The following is a 22,716-nucleotide window of genomic DNA, read 5'->3' on the forward strand; positions in this document are numbered from 1 at the left end:
ATTACCAGTATGAGATTGTCAATAGTGGGGGCTCGAGTTCCAGGGTGTAACACAGCACAGCCCACTGCAGCTTCAGGGCTGCCAAAGAAGTCACCAAGAAAAAGTGAAAAAGATGCTCTAGTGACATTTTAAAGAGGGGAAAAAAACAGAGGTAGCTCTAATCATCATCCTCTGATGAGGTGTTTTAATTCTAGGATAACAGACTGTGGCAAAACCTAAATAAAAACAAAGAGAATCAGGACACATCTGTTCAGCATGAAACATTATTTTTCCCCCGTCTGCTTCCTATGGAAGAAAAAAGACTTCAAGGACTGAGGATAAGATCTCCTGTATCAAAGCAGGTGATACAGTAGAGTTGTGATAATTCTCGTGGAATGAGAGGAACAAAGATTAAGAGGAAAATGAGGAAATAAGAGATCTTTGAACTGCTTTGAAGTAGGGCACCAAAAAGCTGCTCCAAATTCCCATTAACTTCAGCAGTGCATGAAATGCAGTTTACTGCCTGCATGGCTCCATGTTCTGGAAATTCCAATAGTGGGCAGTTAAACCCTGGAAATCCATGAATTATTAGGGACAGCAGCACAGCTCTGCACGCTCAGAGCTGGCAGTGAGTCAGCAGCACAAAGGGAAGCACAGATCTCATAGGAACAGGCACACAGGGAAGAGCTGATGGCCAGGAGGTTTTGGTGTGAGGAGGGATGAAAAGAGTGGCTGTGAGACTGAAGTGATAACTCCTGAAGGATTTACAAGTGTGAGGGAGCTGAAGTGGTGGGAAAAGAGCAGAAGGAATTACAGACTGGAGACAAAAAGTGAGTCAGGTTCCAGCTCCCTCTTTGTGCCACATGGTGTATTGAGGACAGCTGCCACTCAATAAAGCCTAAAATAACTTTTTACTAGAAAACTTTGAGCAGGGCAGTTGCACTACTTCACCTCCACGGATCCATTCCAAATTCAATATAAACCACCAGAATTTGCAACATGGTACAGGCAGATCAATCATTTAAAAAGAGCATTAAAAGAAATCAAAATGTGTATTTGCAAGTCTGGAGATTAGGATGTTGTTCTTGAAATGGTATAAACAGGAACAGTGACAAATTTGAATGAATCAAACAAACCAAAACCATCTTGTTTTCCTTCTCAACAAAGACAACTGCGAAACTTGAGAAAGACAACTTGAGAAACTAAGATCCAAATTCAAAGAAAAGTTCAAAACTGACCCGAAGGAATATTTCTTTCTCCTCCCTTCAGCTGGCAGATGGATCCTTTGAAACAATAAATCCATTTGCCAAATACTTCTAGGGGATCAAGGGATGCAAATTTTCACCAACATAAAGACAGAGAAAGCATGGAAACATTTCTTGAGTGATGCACACTCCAACACCTTTATGCACAATCACATCCATAATATTTTTATTATAACTAAAAGGGTGACAAAATCAGTTCTAGCAAAGATTAGACTGAATATTTTAGTCCACAAAGATTAATCTGAATTACACATTTCCTCAAGAACCTTTGTTTCTGTTTGAGTTGTTGATTTTGAGGCATTAAATATATTAAAAATGAGGAGTAAAATCAAAGTGTGCCACGGTGAGCCATGAGGGGCTGGCAGCATCAGGTGTTTCATCCAGACTTTGCTGTGGTTTGGAGTTTCCTAATTTCTCAGTCTCACAGAATCCCAGACTGGTTTGGGTTGGGAGGGACCTTAAAGCTCATCCAGTTCCATCCCTGGCACCTTCCACGATTTCAGATTGCTCCAAGCCCTCTCCAGCCTGGCCTAGAACCTGAGCAAAGACTTTAAAGCCACTGGTGGAGCATCAAACCTGGCAGCAATAATTCCAGCACTAAACCAAACCTTTGTGTTTGCCAATTTAGCTTTTTTCTTCTTTGCCTTATGAGGCTGTGGGTTAAAAGGGGCACGAGAGATGCACATTCAGTACACCTCATTTCCATCTGTAAAGTAAATGTTTAATATTCCAGGAGTCGGAAATTAATTTCCTAAATGTTAATTGATGCTATTTCAAATCGCTGAGGGCACATTGAAGGCATTTCAAATGATTAACACAAGATTTGATGGCAAAGGAGCCATTTCAGTAATGGGCAGAGCCACAGCCATCCCTCCTGTCCCACCTGCAGCAAGAAACACTCACTGAAAACCCAGTGAAATGGGGGAATTTCATCTGACCAAAATCCAACCACCTCCAGCCTGATTCTGTGTCCTTCACTTGGGACAGAGCAGCTTTTAGGGCTGTTTTGGGTTTTTTTTTGATTTGCACAGTGGACATCACTGATGACACAAGTGGAGGCTTGTGACCGTGTTCACGGGGGTTCTTGGATTGGGGAGGAGACGAGGATCTGACTCCATGTTTCAGAAGGCTGATTTATTATGTTATGATATATATTACATTCAAACTATACTAAAAAAAATAGAAGAAAAGGTTCTCATCAGAAGAATAAGAATAGAAAAGAATGATAAAGGTTTGTGTCTCAGACAGAGTCCGAGCCAGCTGACTGTGATTGGCCATTAATTACAAACCAACCAACATGAGACCAATCCCAGATGCACCTGTTGCATTCCACAGCAGCAGATAACCATTGGTTACATTTTGTTCCTGAGGCCTCTCAGCTTCTCAGAAGGAAAAAACCCTAAGGAAAGGATTTTTCATAAAAGTTGTCTGCGACAGAGGCTGTTCAAGCCACTCAGCCCTTCACAAGCACATCCTTAAATAACCAAAATTATTAAATAATCAAAATAATTGAAAGAAAAAAACACCATAACCCCCCAGCTGATTTGCAGCCCCACAGGGTGCAGGACAAACTCCAGCTCTGGCCTGGGATAATCATGGAGAGGTGTCAGGGGCTGAGGAGTGAGCAGCAATCCAGGTGTGCTGGGGAGAGCACATCACTGTGGGAGGAGATGGGGGCTCTCCTGCTGCAGCTCTGCCTCTCCAGCATTTGTCAGCAGCTCTACACTCACTCAAGCACCCCTGGAGGCACAGCCACCACCAGCTCGGGGATGACTGATGCTCCATCTCCAGCAGCAAATCCCACTGTGATTTTAATTGAATTCCAGCAGCCATTTTATTTTTTTTTTTTCCCCACACAGCCTCTCCACTCTCTATTTCCTTCTTGCTCCCAGTGATTCAGCAGTTTATTCCTCACTACACTAATCCCTCCATGAGACAGCTTCTCATCCCTTTCAAGCAGTGCTCATGACAGCAGTTGCCCATATCACTGGTGTTTGGGGGTCTTTTTTTTCCCTATTAAATAGGAATTTATCTCAGACACGCTTTGGCTTTCAGGCTCCACCACTTTTCCAGCCATGAGGAGCATCATGAGTCCTCACACTGTGCTCATCCAGTCTCTCAGCTGAGCTGATGACAGCCTTGCAGGAATTAAAAAAGGAGACAGAAAAATGGAAATCTGCAGCCCAGAGAACCACAAACAAGCAGTGACACCTGGAACATAAACCAGCTGTGAAATGTTCTTCAGAATACCTGGAAAATACACGTTTGCCATTTACAGGGGACTCCACTGACCTGCCAGCTGCCTGTTTGAGTGACTCACCTAACAGGGGCAGAACTTCAGTTAATAGGAGGAAAAAAAAAATAGGGAAAACAAACCTAAAAGGTGCAGAAATTCAGTTAATAGGAGAAAAAATAAGGAAAACAAACTGGCAGGAGCCAGCTGTGGCAGAACTCCCGGCAACTCCTATCATTCAATAACACCTTGGAATCCAGGCTGACCCATCCTGACCCAGCTATTTAGGCAGAGGCTCAAAACTCAGCCCAGTGACTCTTTGTTGTAGTAATGAGCAGTTTAAAACCACCATAATTGCTTCTGACCATAATCATCCAACAGCCATGAGCTGTTTATCTGAGAAAAATTAATCCTCAAAGGGTGACCCTCATGTCCACAACGTGTTCTCAGCCATGGAGTGATTGATAAGTTATTCCAAGCCAGTCCACAGAACCACTGGTAGTGGCATTTTATCATCAAAGCTCCTTTGCCCTTAATCAAAGGCTAATTCAACATGAAATCCTTAAATATGGGCTGCACCACAAGATAAAGTTAGCAACCTTGAAAAGGCTGGGAAATGGCAATTTGCACACACAAACACAAGATTGAGAGCTCCCATCATAACCTGCCTCATCAATCACCAGCTGCAGTGGCTTTAGCAGGACTATTTCCAGAGTATATTAAACTTCACCACATCTTAACCTTCTTGTAAGGCCACAATAATCTCTTTTATAATATCAAACAAGTGCAGAAGGGCAGACTCGCTTTGTGCCAAAGTATGCCTTGTGTCAGATTTCAGATTTAACAGCCCTGTTGCCTTCCCAGACGTTCCTTGGTGTCATTTCAGCCCCATATTCCCACTCAGGGAGCACAGACAACACTTCTCACACATATTATGAAAGGAAATGCTCTGAAATGCTGGAATGAGGCACATCCCTTGAGGTATCACCTGGTAATTACCTGTGCTTCCAAAATCTCCTTGCAAGGGAAAGATCTGGCCAGGCACTTAACTGAACTCAAATTTATCCTATTGTCCAAGTATTTATCATGATGTTAGGGTGAAAAGTGAAGTCATGAGGACTCCATCCCAAGTATTACTCCGGTTAAATAAAAAAAAAAAACAACCAAAAACCAAAAAAACCAAAACAAATACTCCAAATTTCAAGCAAAATGCAGACTCTGCAATAACAAATTACAATCAGGCTTGTATCAAAAAGCTGCCATCTCACTCTGCTGCAAAGTCAGGATGCTCTCTCCCAGCCCATCCTCTAAAAACACAACTTAAACCACCCTAAAACAGCAGTTTTGGTGATTCAATTTATTAAATTACTTCAGAACAGCTCACTTTGTTTTAATTTTGGGGGTTTTTGGGTGGCACAAGGAACCCAAGTGATAAGGGAGAAGTAAGCAGCCAAGGAAAGGGATGGCAGAGAGGCACAGAAGGTGAGAAGCAGGAGAAGGGAATCAGGCTGGAAGCAGGAGATAATGAAGAGGAAAAGAAAGGACACAGCAGATTTTCAGAGGATTAGGAAGAGTATGAGGACGTGGTGGCAGACACATCTGAGAGTGAGGAGCCAGGGAAGGAGGACAATTCAGGATCCTGGGAAGCAGAAGGATGCCTGGAGCTCACAAACAACCCTTGTCTTTGAAGGAGGGATCTAAAAATTGCATGTTGGAGGCAGTTCAGTGTCCATCCAAGCAATCCTCTCCCACACTGACCCCAGCCCTTCCAGCTGAGCCAAGAGCTGCCAGACACAAAATCACACAAACAGTCACACACCAGGCAAATGGGAAGCTGCCCATGGACAAAACCAGTCCAAATCTTGTCAAACCATGCCCTAAATCCAGACTCTGCCCACCACAATCTCTTCTTTTCAGAGCATTCAGTTTTAGGCCATTTCTCCAGCACAACTGTGCATTGTCTGCTGGTAATAATTCTAATTAAATTTACACTCTGAGCCTGGTTGTGGGATACAAAGCACAGATGCTGCAAACTCTAAGAGGACTGCTGGCCTGTCACTGTTTTAATTAGCTTGACAGGTAATCAAGTAGAATTTCGTAATTATACCACTGCAAAGCACAAATGTTTCCTTTCAAGGCCCTTCTCCTGGAGCCACTTTGGTCAAGCACAGGCAGTTCTGAGCCACAAGACCAGAAGCAAAACTCAAACTTGGCTTCCTCAGGGTCTGGCTTTGACTCAGCAAGGCTCATGTGCTGCTGAGGAGCGTGGGAGAGAAACTCCTGCCCTCCCCCAGAGATGAAATATGTATAAAAGCTGAATCTGCAGTCCCCAAATGTGTCATTTTGCCAAGTACAGCAGCGTGTGTGACCACTTTTCCCTAAAAATCGTGCTGTGCTTGCTCCTTGAGAGCACAGGCCTGGATCCCAAGGCCGCTGGGGCAGGGGCAGGCCTTGGGCACACAAAATTCACTTTTTGGGGTAACTCAGCAGCTTGGGTGACATTGCTATTCCCACTCCCCACACAAGAACCAAATTCTGCCTTGTGGGGCCATTTCCAGACCCAAACACCCCACGGGGCACTGCTGACCTTCTAATGGGACATTCACCACATGAGCTTTTATTTCAAACACCCCTTCACTCCCAGTGCCACTGATGCCTTCTGGGCTACCTAAAAACAGAGGCCAGACAGAATTAAGGGAATAAAAAGCTGTTCTATTTATTGAAGGGCCTTCAGGTACATTTAGGGCAGACAAAGCCCCCTGACAGGTCAGGGTTTTCACACTTTTATAAATTTGGTCCATTTGCATATTGGGGGTTAATCTGCCAATTCCAGCTCCAGGTAATGAAGTCATTCACCCCAAGTTTGCTCCCCCAACTCCCTTTTGTTCCCATCTCTGGGCCCTGAGGCAGTGAGGTGTCCTTGATTCCAGGCCTGGAGAGGAATTGTTGTGTCTGCCCCAAATGGGAAAGCAGCAGCTCCCACTGAGTGTGGGGTTTGGAGTTACACACTAAAGAACTGCAGGGTTACAGAGAGATGGAAAATAGAAAAGCTGAAATCCTGAGGCATCCCCAGAATGGAGGCACTGAACCCAAATTCCAGTCACATCCTCACTAATGAGGAGTGTTTACCCAAGAGTTAAAGGCTCTGTAAACAGAAAGCAATTTCCATCCTCCTGGCTGGGCTGGTGTCAGCATTTGCAAACCATTACCAGCGTGCCCAGAACTGTCTGCTCCAGTCCTCCACACTCCCTATCAAACTGGCATTTAAGGATTTGGAATGCAGAACACAAGGCTGCAGCCTAAAAATAATATCCTGAGATTTGATCCTGCACTTCTTATTCAGGCTCAATTAATCAAGGTTGCCTAACTCTTCACAAGTACTTTTCATCAGCAGATTGAAAACACTTCCCACATGAAATGGGGATCAGCGTCTCCTTTTTACTGTGGGGAACCTGAAAATGAGATTTCACCTGGGAAGGAGCTCTGAGGCTAATTTAGGAGTACTGTCCAAAGGGATGAGGAGTCCATTATTCAAAGTTATCTTTTATATTAAGAAATAAGCTTTTCCTTTTAGACCACTAGAAAGACTAGAAAGTGATCTATCACAGGATTTATCATGCTGTCTCTGAAAACCTCACACCAAGAGAGCCCATTCCAAAAGAGCCAGGCTGAATGAGAGTATTTACTTGATCTCCATCTTCAGTTTTCATTGTGAACACCCCCCAGGATTAAGGAGAAACTCCCAAGAATTAAGAAATTAAATATTTTTGTCAGAAACCATCTGCAGTCTCTCTGAACAGACACAGTAATAACATCTAAAACTAAGACAACATTCATTTTTCAAATAATTGTAAGCTCTGAAAACATCTTGTTCTCCTTTGGAAACAGCATCATTCAGACTTAAAAGCATGTTGGAAAAAACCCCCTCCAGATAATTTCAGGGTCTGTAGAACAAAACTCACCTCTCCACTAACAAGATTGATTCCCTTTGACATTCAAACTGAGAGGCCATTAAGAAAATTTCAGTTTCAGAAACACCACAGGTTTTTTTGACTAATTCAATTGCAGAGTCAATCATTCAATGATTAATTAAACACCAATTTTGAAAATCTCTTGACAAGAACAATGGGAGCCTAACCAGAAAAAAAAACCCCTGAAACATTATTGATAACAAGATATCAATATCCCTTTGAAAAAGAGTCACTCTATAGCTTCCATACATCCTGTTAAATATATATAATTTACAATTTACCATTTACAATAATAGCTGAAAGCAAATTGTTCCACATTTTCCATAAGCCTTCCAATGTAGAATTACATAAATGTAACATATACACTTAAATGCAGATTTATAAATTCTTTTAAAAAGAAATCAAAACCCCCTGCGAGGACACACAGAAACTCCGGGACAAATTCTTTAAAACACAAACAACACAAAGGAGATTCTGACATTCAATGCAATGATGTTAAGAATAAAGAGAAATTAACACCAACACATCAGAACTAGTATTAAACAATCCTTACCTTCTCCAGTGCATGATATGAAGCCTTCAGTCAAATTTCCAATACCTGAAAGAAGAAATTCAAATGGAATGTTGGTTATGCTGATATTTTAAGACACTAAATTAATTCTTGCTATTGTCCATTTGTTTTGCAGGCAGAGAGGCTGTCTCGGATGAGTTTTATTTATTTGCTGTTTTCACCGTGCCACGAGACAACAGCAGGAACCTGCTCAGGTCCTTTTGCACTGCTCCCCTCAATCCATGAGGTCTCTTCTCCAAAACCCCCAACCCCTGCCCTGGGGTTCAACCTTCCCACCTGGGATGACTCAAACCTTCATTTTTCCACCTCTGATTTCGCTAAAGGCTGAAACCCTTCCCCTGATAACTCAGCTGACAACAAACCACCCTAAATCCCACAGAAAGAGGCTGAAGCAGAGCCATTTCCCATTAGATCATCCAAAACACATGCTAATAAAATTTGAAAAAAAATAAGAAAAAAACCAGGAAACTTATCCAACACATGATTTAAACCTAAAGCTTCACATGTTTGGTAGCTAGGTATGGGTCACACAGAGAACAGATGGCAAATGGAGATGATGTTTATGAAACCAGAATTCAGTGGGCACCAGAAATGCAGCAAAAATCATACATTGTAAGGAAATATGAGCTTTTTTTACACTATCAACACATCCCAGATAGGACAGGCAGAAAAAGAAGTCTGACATTTTGCCTGAAGATAAGCACCCATTTCCTGGGTTGTAGCTTAAATTCCAATTTGATGTGAGGAAGTCACAGCCAGAGGAGAGCCCTGCTCCGGTAATGGGGTTGCTACTCAAGTCCCTGAGAATCAGATATTGAGAAGAAATTCCTCCCTGTGAGGGTGGGCAGGGGCTGGGATGGAATTCCCAGAGCAGCTGGGGCTGCCCTGGATCCCTGGAGGTGTCCCAGGCCAGGTTGGACACTGGGGCTGGGAGCCCATGGTGTCCCTGCCATGGCAGGGGTGCACTGGGATTTAAAATCCCTTCCAACCCAAACCATTCTGGGATTCTATGGATCTAAAAAGCTGCTACACCCCATTCTGTACTGGGGAATTGCACCCTGCACAGCCTAAAGGGATATTTTCATTCACCATGGATGCACCACTCCCACCCACCAGCAGCTTTCAGCAAGGACCTGGCTGACATCTCCCAGCCAGAGAGCTCCACTCATGGACCAGCAGCTGGCACAGCTCGATTTTCCATCTGGATTATTGGAATTCAGGAGATCCCTGTGGCTGTCCTGGAGTGCCAGGGGGCTCAGAGACCCTGGCACAGAGGCCAAGATGCCTGTGGTTTTGATTATGACCCATGGAGCAAATTACTATCCTTAGATAAAGATCTGCAACCCGCAAAAGTTTAAGTAGAATAATAATCAGTTTGTCACGAGGTGAAAAATAGATTTTTGGGGTTTTTAGAATGATGGTTCAGGGGGCAAGATGGATGCCAAGAAGAAGGAGGAGAAATCTGGGCGTGTCCAGCCTATCTTTTGCTGTGATGCTGTCATGTTGGCACTTTTAGATTGGTTTAGAGTAGAAGCTCACTGTCTAACATAGGTGATAGGTATTGGGAAGTAACTGTAAATATTGTACAGGTAGTTTTTAGTATAGAAAGATAACACCACCCTGGAGGAGGCAGAGTGCCTCTGACTGCCCTGCTGGACAGGAGAAAGAGTTTTATAGATAAGAAACAATAAACAACCTTGAGACTGAGAAATGAAGAGCTCTGACTCCTTCAAGTACCAGGCTGGGAAAAGTGAGTTTCTAACACATATCAAAGTCACTGTGAGCAGCTAAAGCCCCAAGACTGGATTTCCTGGATTTCAGGAGCTCTTCCCTCCTGAGCTGGGAGGGGAACAGGTGGGATGCAGCCCCAGCCCCGGGTCTGGGAAAGCTTTCCCATGAGGAGCAGGCTGGAGGCAGGCAGAGCCAGATGGAGCCCACCGAAGTGAGCACAGCGCCGCGGAGAGCGGGGAAATATTTGACATTCAGAGCTTTGCTAATTAGACGTGGAGAAGAAACGAAAGGTTTCGTACCAATCAAAATATTACTCTGTTTACTCTAACTGTTCAACTTATCACTTCACTCAGGCAAAGTTTGGGAGAACAACTCGCACAAGTTAAGCAACGCTCCGCCACCAACGTCGCTGTGTATTTTTAGACGCTACAAAGCCCTGGCTGCTGAAAACAAAGCAAAAAAAAAAACCAAAACTCTGCAGTTTTGGCTCAGCCAAGCCTGGTCTGCTCAGTACAGCGAGATTTGGAGCCCACCAGGCTCCCAGACACCCCTGAACCCCGTGGGCACGCACAAGAGGTGTCTCACAGAGCACCTGCACAGCAACCCCCAGAGCTGCACCTCACCACGCTTTGGGCTTTTGTTTCTCCATCCCTCTCATGCCTGTGTGCAGAACCGAGCTCGGGTGGCTTTTTTTGGAGCTGACGTGGGAGACTCTGGATGAAATCTTGGTTTTTCTCTTCCCCCACACCCCAGCCAGTGCAGTTACTACAAAGCTCACGATGCTTTCTCCTGCTGGAGCTGCTCGCCTTGGGTGGAGCACAAAGCTCATCGCCCATCTGCCCATCCAGCACTTTGGATACTTCATCATTTTGGGCTGGAAGGAGCAGGTGACTGGTTAAAAAACCCCTAAATTCTGATTCTGTCTGCTTAGCAGCTCAAGGCAGCAGCACACAACCACTCAAACCCCTCAGAAACTGCAGGTTCCAACAACAGGAACACTCCTAGGGACAATTTCTTGAAACACTCTGCCTTGGCAGAGAGATGCTGACTCAAACCAGGGAGGAGGCACACTGAGAATATTCTGTTTTCAGCACAGGATTTCATCCTGTAGGAATTGCAGATACTCCTAATGAAACCTGCAGATCTGGTGCTCAGGTGGTGACCTGGCAGTGCTGGGTTGATGTTTGGGCTCCTCTCAGAGGGCTCTTCCCACCTTTAAAATTCTGTGTTGGAGATGGTGATTAAATTAATTGTACATTATCCTCACCAGCAGCACTGGTTGGAAAACCTACAGCTTTTCAATTATATTCCCCTCAAACATCAGCAGTGCCCAAGCAATTCTGCTAAATAATAAAGAAACCTCCCCTAGCCTGGAGGGTTTGGCCAGGAATTCAAACCCACACCTTCATCCCAGGTGAAAAACAACCTGGAACAGGAACTGGGGGGCACAGACTGTGCTCCCTCCCTCGGGTGACACTATGGAAGACAGCACACTAAAATCTGAATTTAGCACGTTCAGTATTTTCTGCATCCCTTGTCAACAGAAGGCTTTGAAAAAAACCCTTCAGAACACGGAGAGGAAGTTGTCTCCAAAGGAAAAGGCAACAACACTTTTAGTGCAGCTCCCCAGCCACCACTGCAGTCGTTCTTGAAGCTGTAACTTCCAAAAAAACCCAAGAACAAACTCGGTTTTGTGCAAGCCTCATTTCGTGTAAAGGAACAGCACATCCTTCAAGAGGGGAAAAAAAACGACTTAAGGAGAGAAAATAAAAATAGAGAGGATTCATTTCACAGTAATACTGTGTATTTGCACAGAAAAAATTCCACTTTTTTTGTGGAGGCAGTTCTTTGGGAGCTGGCAAGAGGGAGCACTGATGAGTGCTGCAGAAGTGCTGATCTCTCAGCTGCTGCCAGCAGAAATCCATGCATTACCCTGAGTTTCTATTGACACAAACTCATGCACAGGGGGCTGAAAGCAGCACTCCCAGAGAAACCTGAGGGGCTTTTACCACCTGGAGGATTTTTAGCATCTTTTGCAGATCCTGCCATCCCTAAAGGATCCTTGCTCAGAGCACTGGAGCCCAGGCTGCAGGAAGGAAAGGGTGATGGGGCTTCCCTGGGGAAGGAAACCAAGCCTGGCCCAGGGCTGGGACATTACTGAGCACCAGGCTGGGATTCCTCACCCCAGAATTCTCCCTTGCCGACTGCAAGCACACAGCAACTCATTTTATTTTATTTTTTTCCTGTCCCTGGCTCTGTTGTGGGTTTAGGTTTATGGAATCAGCCTCCTCTGGCACTGTTTTGCATCGCCTGCCAAACCATAGACTTGTCCTATCTTCCAAACTCTGTTTTAAGCCAAGATTAAATAAAACTATGAGATTTTGCATCTCTGCTTCCCTCTAGTCTCAAACTAGACACTCCAGGAGCCCTCAGACTGCAGATTTGTCTTTATCTCAAGCCCCTGTACACTGTAAAGATCTTTTCCTGCTCCTGTTTTCTAACATGAACTTCCAAACCTTCCACACAATATTCCTCAGTAAGGCTAAAGGAACATGAGAACCAAAATTTTGAGGACTAAGGGCTCATTAATAAATGCTAATAAACAACCCAGTGCACCTGAAGCTGCTCCTGCTTCTCTTCATTTCCAGCAGCCCTTAAGAGGAAAGCTGCTCTGTTCCACCGCTATTCCTGCTCCAAGAGGACATTCCCAGCACAAAATCCATACCCAGCCAGCTCTGCCCCAATCCTGCCTGTGCTGCTTCTCCAAACAAAGCCAGAGGGTGTGAACTCTGAATTTCCACCACCTGGATCAGCATCACCCGCAGCCCTTCCTCCTGCTCGCCCATTTCAGCACTGGATTGATTGAGGGAGCTCAAAGGAGCAGACAGAGTTTTCTGGAGCTGAAATATAAATCCCACGTGCAGAGGCATTTCCTGTGCATTTAAACACTGTTTAGTGAGTCAGCCAAAATCATTCTGCAAGTGTCATCCATCTCCTGGAGGAAAAGCTCCAGCAGCCCAACCCAGCACAGCCCTCCCAGGGACTGAGGGCTTCCACTCCCCAGCAAAATGCTGTCAGAACACAGAGCTTGTGTGATTTATTCTAACTAAAAGAAGTGCAAAAAATTATATTTCAAACTCTTATTTGGTCTCATCAAGTGGAATTGAGAGTTACAATTTTATATTGAGTTTTCAGGCTTTACAGTTCCATTTGTTGGCTGTCATTTGCTTCACAAATGAACAGAACACTGAGATTTCTCTGACAATCCCTCCAAACAATTGTAGTGCCTGTATTTATTATCAATATGCAGCCATGGAGGTCAAAGGGATTCACCAGCTGATTCCTCAATTGAACTTGTAAGGTGCATAACCCTTAAAATTCTCTCTACTGCTTAAAATGGGATTTTCTGCTCCATCAAAAAAAACTTTTACTGACTGTAAAAAAAACTTTCAGTGACTGCACAGAGCAGAAGCTCCTGTTTGAAGGATGCTCTCCCAAAGCTGTTTTCCCACAGAGATTCATGTGGAGAGCCCACGGATCAGGAAAAAGCCCAGGAGAACTCCAGGAGCTGCACTCAGGAGGGGATGATGTGTTCGTCACCTTCCTACTTGAAATGCAAAGTAATGACACAAATTAAATTGGTTTTCCTTGTCTGAGTGATGCCTCTGTCTCCCCCAAAGTGCTGATTAAGAGATCCTCCTCTCGTCTGCATGGAGCCCATCAACTCCCCAGAGATTATTGACGCTGAACCTGCCGGGCTTTGGTGACACAAAGGGACAATCCTGACACACCTGAACCTGCCAGGACAATAGTGACACACCTGAACCTGCCGGGCTTTGGTGACACAAAGGGACAATCCTGACACACCTGAACCTGCCGGGCTTTGGTGACACAAAGGGACAATCCTGACACACCTGAACCTGCCGGGCTTTGGTGACACAAAGGGACAATCCTGACACACCTGAACCTTCCAGGCTTTGGTGACACAAAGGGACAATCCTGACACACCTGAACCTGCCAGGACAATCCTGACACAGCTGAACCTGTCGGGCTTTGGTGACACAAAGGGACAATCCTGACACAGCTGAACCTTCCAGGCTTTGGTGACACAAAGGGACAATCCTGACACACCTGAACCTGCCAGGCTTTGGTGACACAAAGGGACAATCCTGACACACCTGAACCTGCCAGGACAATCCTGACACACCTGAACCTGCCAGGCTTTGGTGACACAAAGGGACAATCCTGACACAGCTGAACCTTCCAGGCTTTGGTGGCACAAAGGGACAATCCTGACACAGATGAACCTGCCAGGCTTTGGTGACACAAAGGGACAATCCTGACACACCTGAAACCTCCCGGGCTTTGGTGACACAAAGGGACAATCCTGACACACCTGAACCTGCCAGGACAATAGTGACACACCTGAACCTGCCGGGCTTTGGTGACACAAAGGGACAATCCTGACACAGATGAACCTGCCAGGCTTTGGTGACACAAAGGGACAATCCTGACACACCTGAACCTGCCAGGCTTTGGTGACACAAAGGGAAATGACACCTGAACCTTCCAGGCTTTGGTGGCACAAAGGGACAATCCTGACACACCTGAACCTGCCAGGACAATCCTGACACACCTGAACCTGCCAGGCTTTGGTGACACAAAGGGACAATCCTGACACACCTGAACCTGCCAGGACAATCCTGACACACCTGAACCTGTCGGGCTTTGGTGACAAAAAGGACAATCCTGACACACCTGAACCTGCCGGGCTTTGGTGACACAAAGGGACAATCCTGACACACCTGAACCTGCCAGGACAATCCTGACACACCTGAACCTGTCGGGCTTTGGTGACACAAAGGGACAATCCTGACACACCTGAACCTGCCGGGCTTTGGTGACACAAAGGGACAATCCTGACACACCTGAACCTGCCAGGCTTTGGTGACACAAAGGGACAATCCTGACACAGGCACACTTTGGGCTTGTGGCTTTTCCCTACCCACACGAAACACCTTCATTTCATTCTCCAAGCAGCACAAGGGGATGGGGTGTACCAGCTCCTCTTAAGGAAATAACCAGATTTTAGTCACCATCACCATAAACTGCAGGTAATAATATTAGGTAATAATCAATACCGAAATTAGATAACAATCAATACCAAAATTAGGTAATAATCCTAATTTTAATGAGGTGTCAGTGGAGCTGCTCTAAAGCTGTACAAGCCCCAACTTCACTCCCTGTCCTGAGGAGATGAGGCTGTGTGAGCTCCCCAAGCTCATGCTCTGAGACAATCCCATCACAACTCAAGAAAAACTGAAGGGATTTTGTAAAACTTGTGGATTTCTGCACTTTCTAGTGGGCCAAAGTCTGTCTTCAGAGCAGGAGAGCCCAATGTCACATCCTGGCATGAGAGTTCAGCACAACTCAGCCAGCTACACCTGCCAGGGCACCACCAGCTCCCTTCATTCCTCATTCCCATCACTCCATTATTAAATGTTTTCTTGCTGGGATTGCAGTGCCAGAGGCAAAAACTGGGAGTGATCAGAAACCTCTCTAATCACCTGCAACCAATTACAAAGCACCAAACAGCAAAGGTCACGGATAAAAAACCAAATCAGGCACTGAGTAATGAATGTCTACCCCACACAGCATAATCAGCAGCCCTGAGAGTTCATTTCCCAGGTTTGACCATTGGTTTTTTATCTGAGGTGACAACTCAGTGCTCATTTACCCCAAGGTGTGCATTCACAGCCCCCTGATTGTTGCAAACAAAGGCATTAAATATTTCCTGCTAACCCAGCCTTTCCAACTTGGAGCAGAACCATCTCCCAGCACTCAGCAGTGAGGTTTTCATGACCGTCTGTGGTGAGGAATCATCTTGTGCAGGGAGATGAGATGGATGCACGCCCACAGCCTCTCCTCGCCGGCGCTACAGCTCCATCACCATTAAATTGTTTGTTTTGCTCCTTCTTAATTTGTTCCTTGTCCTTGCAAACCCCAAGACATTTCAGATCGCCCACACCCTCCCTCAGCACCGTGTTCTCCACAAAAACAAGGGCTCCTGCCTTCCAAGCTGCTGCCTTTGAAGAATTGCTGAGAAGCTGCACAAGTAGGTCAGGCAGTGCAGAGGCACAGGGGAGGCTACAGAGGGGTTTGGGGTTTCTTGTGGCCACATCAGCCCCAAAAATGACATTTCCAGGTGCTCACCCCCATTCTTTCATGTGGAAAAAGCAACAGGGTGAGTAAGAGATGTAAGTTTATGTTGCTCTGTTCCACCAGCATGGATCAAAGCTGGATGAGCAGAGGTGTCACAGACATCTTTTATGGAAAATCCTTTCCTTAGGATTTTTGCTCATGAGAAGCTGAGAAGCCTCAGGAACAAAATGTAAACAATGGTTATCTGCTGCTGTGGAATGCAACAGGATTGGTCTCATGTGGTTGTTTCTAATTAATGGCCAATCACAGTCAGCTGGCTCAGACTCTCTGAGAGTTCAGGATCTTTTGTCACCATTCCATTCCTTCCTTTCTGTTCAAGCCTTCTGATGAAATCCTTTATTTTAGTATCGTTTTATATAATATATATAATAAAATAATAAAACAGCCTTCTGAAACATGGAGTCAGATCCTCATCACTTCCCTCATCCTTGGACCCCTGTGAACACCATCACACAGAGCTGTGACAATGAAAACACCAAAAAATGAAAAATCAAAGCTTGAAATGCTGGGAAGAAAGTCCCAAAGATTTTCAGGTTCTCAGAATAACCTGGGGGTGTTTGGGGTGGGAGGCACGGGGCCAGCGGAGCCTGCTCACCCCAACAGTGCCTCAACACAAGCAGCATTTTCCTTTATTTAAATTTTATTTCTTTTAACCCATTATCTCCGGGAACAAAGGGGTGGAGCTGAAGTTTCACTGATGTATTCCTATTTATTAATGCCCTGAAAACCAGCAGAGCCACGTGAACTCTGCTCCTGCTCGTGGGGTCTCACCAAGAGCCCTGGACACAGCCAGGAGAGGAGATGTCCCACTGGAAAGGCAGTGGAGAGCCAAGAAAACCTCAACTCCAACTTGAGAAAAGTTCCTATTTTAACAAATTCTGAATTGCAAACAGAACTGTAGCATTACCAATTTTTAAGACAATTATTTAGCAAATCCTGGATGCCACTAAGGAAACCTGGAAAAAAGCCGCTTTGGTATCAAGAGCCAGCTGGAAAAGGTGATAAAATCCAGGATTTTGAGAGCAGGAAAATCATACATGAGCTACCAAAAATATCAATATTTTCCCCTTATTCAGCTGCTGGAAGCAGCGAGCACAAAGGAAAGCAAGTAAGAGTAATAAAATTGACATGGCATCAGCAAAAGCCTCCCAAAACCCCTCCCCAAAGCAGGAGAATGTCAATAGTGACCGGGGTACAATAAACCTCCCTTCCCTGCAAAAAGCATCCAGGATTTCTTGGGCACAGCAATTCCATCCCTAATCAGCAATCCATGCTAGGAAATTGTGTCTCAGTCAAATAATTCTTCCAGAGGATTCATAAAACACCCCAAAATATTGAAAAAGTGGCAATAAAATACAACCTTTCCTAAGGTAAGTTCCTTCTGAATTATGGATTATAAATGAAGTCATTGACACATCCAAAAATCTCATTATTTAGGAGCAACAGACAGCAACTAAAGGGGAGTTCAAGCCCTACAAGGAGGAACAAACCCAAAAAGGAAGTTTTTTTCTGTTATTTCTACCAACCCATCTGAAATAAACCATAAAGGTGGAAGATGGGACTGTCCCCCAAGTGCGACAAGTGCAAGCAGCACATCAAGACAAAAAAATCCCAATTTATTTCATTTAGCACCATCTATTAAATGCACAAATCACATAATTAAAAAAAAATTAGAAAAATCCTGAACAATGAGTCTAAAATACTTTCAAAACACTCGCTAAAGCCAAGAGACCCCAGTGAAGGCCATGTGTATTGATCCCCCACTACCAACATACAGTTAATATTAATTTACAGTTAATATTTAGAGTATTAAATATCAAACTGTAAAATCAGAGGAGCTTCAATTGCTCCCTTCAGATTTTTTTCCTAATTTAACTCACATTGTCCTCCTGAATTTCCACAGACACTCTAAAATACCACGAGGATTTTCTGTCCTGCAGGAAGTTCCCTCCCCTCAATTCCCACTCCAAAAGAACCAGGTGCTGTTCTCTCTATTTATTCCGTCAGAGTCAGGAGCCCTTCCCAGACCAAGTTCAGCTCCCAGCCCTGACATCTGTCAAAACAGACCAGGTCTCCAGCAGTCATTTAAATGGGGAGCTTTTCCCCCCTCCTCTCCCTCCAGGAGTTCAATTATTGCATCATGAATAAGCAGGATTATTTTCAGGGAAAATTAGAGAAAAAGAAAGCAGACTATAATAACCACAGGATTTGCCAAAATCCTTTTTTTTTGCTCAATATATGTATAAATTACTCCTTTTTTTCCCTTTCCTTGTGTTCCACAGCTGCAGAGAGACCAGATCGATAATTTCCCCTTGGTTTTGGCCATGGGGACAGAGATGGTTTGGGATCTGAAGGGGCCCAGGTGTGCTTTAAAGCTGCTGCAGAGGGACCAGGCTGGGACATTGCTGGGGTTCTGCAGGGCCAGGAGTTGGATTTGAGGATCCTCAGGGTCCCTTCCACCTCAGCATTTCCACAATTCCAAGTTCAGGATAGTTTGAATACCAACACCATTTAAAGCCATTTTAGAAGCTCAGGATTTTTGGGTTTTTTTGCTGCTCAGCTCTTTTCTGCTCCCAGTGCTGGCGCTCTGTAGTAAACCCCTCAGGTTTAGCCAGGGCCCCTTGGAGAATAGAATGCTGACACAGCGGCAAAGAAGTTTCCTGTCTCCAGGGACATCCGCCTTGTACCTTATCCCTATAGCCATGGAAGGCAATATTGTGTTAAACCCTACCATTGGTCACTTATGGTCACTCTAACACCTTTGCCATTGGTCAGGATTGGATCCAGGCCAAGGGTATAAAAGTAGCACACTGTACCCCTGCTAACTCGGAAGAAGAAGAGCTGAGACCCTTCACGGACCCTCCAATAAAGCCACACTCGTGGAACAGCCAGCGTCTTCTGCTTCTCCTCTCTCTGCCGTCTGCTGGAGCCTTAGGCCAAGGGAAAAGCTACCTAGCAAGCAAAGCTGAAATCACAAGAGCTGCCTAATCACTAAGAGCTGAATATCTCCCTGCTTGCTAGGGGCTGACCCGCGGCCTTGGTCTGAGAGCGAGCTGGCTTCTGGCACCCAGTCCCCTTGGGGACTGAGCTCTGGAGCTGGAACAGCTTGCATAAAATAAGACCAAAGAAAGCTCATTTAGCGCTCCTGCCTTGATCCTTGGGTACCCAGAGCTGAAACTCCCCAGCTGCAGCAGGAGGAGCACAGTGAGGGTGCCAGGCTCTGCCAGGGCCCTCAGCAGCTTCCTTTGCTGGGGTGATGCTCTCTGCAGCTTCCCTGAGATCACAGGGCTGGGAATCACACACACACACTTGTTTGAGGATCACAGAAAAACCCCTCCAGAGCAGCCAAAACCCTGCTCAGGAAGGGTCAGAATGGGAACTTGGCAACCGAGATCCAAACATGAGGATGAAAGGCTCAGGCAAAGCCAATTGTGTGGGCAGCAGCTCCTGCAGGAGAAACCTGAGCACACAATGGGCTGGGCTGGGAGGGACCTGCAGGATCAGCTCCAACCCCTGCTATGGATCAGGGGTCCCACAGCCCCATCCTGACCCCACCGATATCCAGGGGATCCGAGCTGGCTGCAGAAATCCCCTTACAGACAAATCTCCTTACTGGCAAAACATCAGGGATCTCAAAATAAAGGAAACCAATTAAAAAAAATAAATAAATAAATTCCAAATTAAAACAACCAAACTTCTAACCTGCTTCTGTTTCAGCACAAAGTTGCAATTTATTTCTTACTAAAAAAATAGGAATTTTGCTGTTCAAGGGGTCTACAGAAGGTAGAACCTTATCCAAGAATGCATTCAGGCAAATAAGTTGTTTCATAAAGCAATGAGAGCTCTGTGAGATGGTAGAAAGCTATTTTTTACATTTCACAAGTATAAATACATTGTATCTTTATAAATATATAAATAAAGATATAATTATTTATAGAATTATATAATATTCCACTTGAAACAAGCTGAGACATCCAGCTCCATCAAGACGAGCACTCAGACACTCGAAACTCAAAAATTGAAGGACTTTTTCCCTCATTTCTGCCTTTTATCTTTTAAATAACATATTTAACTAAAGCCTGGGGTCAAGTGAAGCTTAGAGGTAAAGCAGAAAGTCATCCAACAGTTTTGTTATATCTAAATAAATCAGAATGGCTTTAGGTCTGAAGTCTCCATTACTGTTTCCAAGCCGGCTAAAAAGTTTTCAAGAGAAAAAAAACCAAGGCAGCTCAATCTATTTCTACAAATGTCTTAAGGAGAATGAAGATTGATAAAAGTTTTGATTTTTACAAGTGTTTTTGCTTTTGGTTTTGGTTTTCCCTTTTCAAAACTAGAAAGTTAGAGGATTTGGTAAACAAACCCTTTTCTTTTTTCACTAGGGTTTTGGGGTCTTCTAGCCAGTTCTACTAAAAAATACAATAAATTTAAATTTCCCATCAGTGTCAAATCTGTTTTATCTCTTTTAGTTCTATTTGAAGCTCCTGCTCAGGGGTGCCTGGAACTGCAGATCCCTGCCCCTCCTGAAAGGGTTAAACCCAACATCCATCATCCCATCAATGCGCTGAATTATTTAGCAGGCAGATGTTTGACTTGAGGTTTTTCTCCAGGTCATGAAGTCCCCAACAGCAAGGAGCCAGCACAGCCTGGGATGAGGCTGCCCAGGGATTCAGCCACACCAAATCCCATTTGTGACCATTTTGTGCCTGTTCTGGTGAGAAAACCCCAAATTTTCCCCCACAGAGCATTTACACATCTGTGGAAAAGCACTGAAAACTCGAATTTGATCACTTCTGCACCAAGTTAAGGATGTTGCTCATGGTTTAGGTTGGGCCATCTCCAAGTAGGAGGGTGAGGGAATTCTTTTGGGAAAAGCTCCTGGCTCATCATCCCCAGAGCTCTGAGCAATGCATCAAAGTCACAGGGAAATGGCCCCAGTGTCTAAAAGAAGTTGTTACTTAAGAAAAACAAACTGCTCCTTTTTCTTTCCAGTGTTCTTTTCATGGGCTTAATAAAATGCAAATAAATATAAATACATAAATATATGGAATAGAATGGAAGGAATTAACCGGTAAATGCCACAGAAGGGAGATACAGGAACAACACACAGAGCAAAAGCTCCAGTGGAAAACACTAAAACTGCATAGCATAGGGTAAATCTTCTTTATGTGCAGCTTCTACAGCCCAGCAATGGAAAACTCCTCATTGTGCTTTAGTTTGATCAGGAGTTCACTAAAACCTCCTCCAAGGTCCTGACCAGCTTTAAAACTCAGCTGACCACCACGGGCTGCTCATGGCTTGCACATAAATCCCAAAGCAGCTCCCACTTAGCCAGACCCAGCTCCAAGATGGTTCTCAAGACAAAATAATCCTTTTTATTTCCAACCACAAGAAAACCAGTAGATATTAGAGACACCTTTCTGGGGACAACAGCACACAAAGATGCTCCACACTTTGTGGAGCGTCACTTTCAAGAAACCAAAGTATTTTCTAAATAATAACATCAGTTTTAGCAAGGGAGGTAAAGCACAGGTGGTATCAGGGTAAGGAAAATCAGGATAAGGAAAATAAAGAGCTCACCAGAGGCACAAATAAAAACACAGAGCCTGATCCTCTGAACAATTACCCAATCCTCACAAAGATGCTCCCTTCAAGCAAAACTCTCCCTCCTCCACCTTCCTCAATGCCCTGAAGCCCCCCAGCCCCTCCTGAGAGCTCCCCCTGACTCACCAAGGCTGGGACAGATGCTGGGAACTCTGCTCCACCCCAGCACCTCCTTTAAGGAGCTCCTGCAGCCCCTGCCCTGCCCAGGTGGGTGCCAGCCCCCCAGCCCTGCCCACTGCCCCACCCACAGCACCTGGCTGGGAGTGCTGGCACAGGGAAATGCTCCACCAGGAGGAAAACGAGTGGAAATGCGGCTTTGATTCCCTCTGGTGGCTGGGGTGGGACAGGAGAGCTGCCAGAGCTGCTCCAAGGAGATGAGCCCATGGCATCACAGATCTGCACAGACCTGGCAGTGCCTGGGGGCACACAATGCAACAGCGAGCAGAGAAAATCTCTTGTTAGATCAGAGGGAAAGTCCTCTTAAACTCAGGGTCTCAGCTGAAGCAAAGCAAAGCCCCTCCTAACCCAGCCCAACAGGAGACAGGGATATCCCAGGAGAGCTCCTTGGTGCCACTCAGAATCCCAAACAACCTCCCCGATCTTCACATCAGAGAGCCCCAAATGCCAATGAAGTGGCCTTGAGCACACAGGAGCATGGGGCATCTCCCTTCTCTGACGCCTTTTTGGGATTACCTAAAAACAGAGGCCAGACGGAATTAAAGGGGGAAAAAAATGCAGTTTATTTATTGAATGGCCTCAGGTACATTTAAGGCACACAAAGCCCCAGGGGTTGCACCCAGAAATGGATGATGGGTCACGGGTTTCACACTTTTATCAGTTTGGTCCATTTGGATATTGGGGATGAATCTGCCAATTCCAGCTCCAGGTAATGAAGTCATTGACCCCAAGTTTGCTCCCCCAACTCCCTTTTGTTCCCATCTCTGGGCCCTGAGGCAGTGAGGTGTCCTTGATTGCCAGGCCTGCAGAGGAATTGTTGTGTCTGCCCCAAATGGGAAAGCAGCAGCTCACACTGAGTGTGGGGTTTGGAGTTACACACTAAAGAACTGCAGGATTATGAATATATGAAAAATAAAAAAGATGAAATCCTGAGGCATCATCTCCATCCCAGCCCTTCCCAATGAG

At 45.1% G+C, this 22,716-nt stretch overlaps 1 protein-coding gene across 3 annotated transcripts in view; it reads right to left on the reverse strand.

Annotated features, from left to right (window-relative positions):
• LOC135453067 (contactin-4) overlaps positions 1 to 22,716 on the reverse strand; it is a 267,949-nt gene that overhangs the window by 220,101 nt on the left and 25,132 nt on the right. For 2 of the 3 annotated variants that reach the window (XM_064723696.1, XM_064723694.1), the window contains exon 2: positions 8,002 to 8,046. The gene's annotated coding sequence lies outside the window, so the exon portion shown is untranslated. Of the gene's footprint in view, positions 1 to 8,001; positions 8,047 to 21,699; positions 21,735 to 22,716 lie in introns of those variants that run through there. The other variant, XM_064723695.1, reaches the window with a different exon arrangement.

Source organism: Zonotrichia leucophrys, chromosome 12 (genome assembly GCF_028769735.1).
Source record: "Zonotrichia leucophrys gambelii isolate GWCS_2022_RI chromosome 12, RI_Zleu_2.0, whole genome shotgun sequence".
NCBI lineage: Eukaryota > Metazoa > Chordata > Aves > Passeriformes > Passerellidae > Zonotrichia > Zonotrichia leucophrys.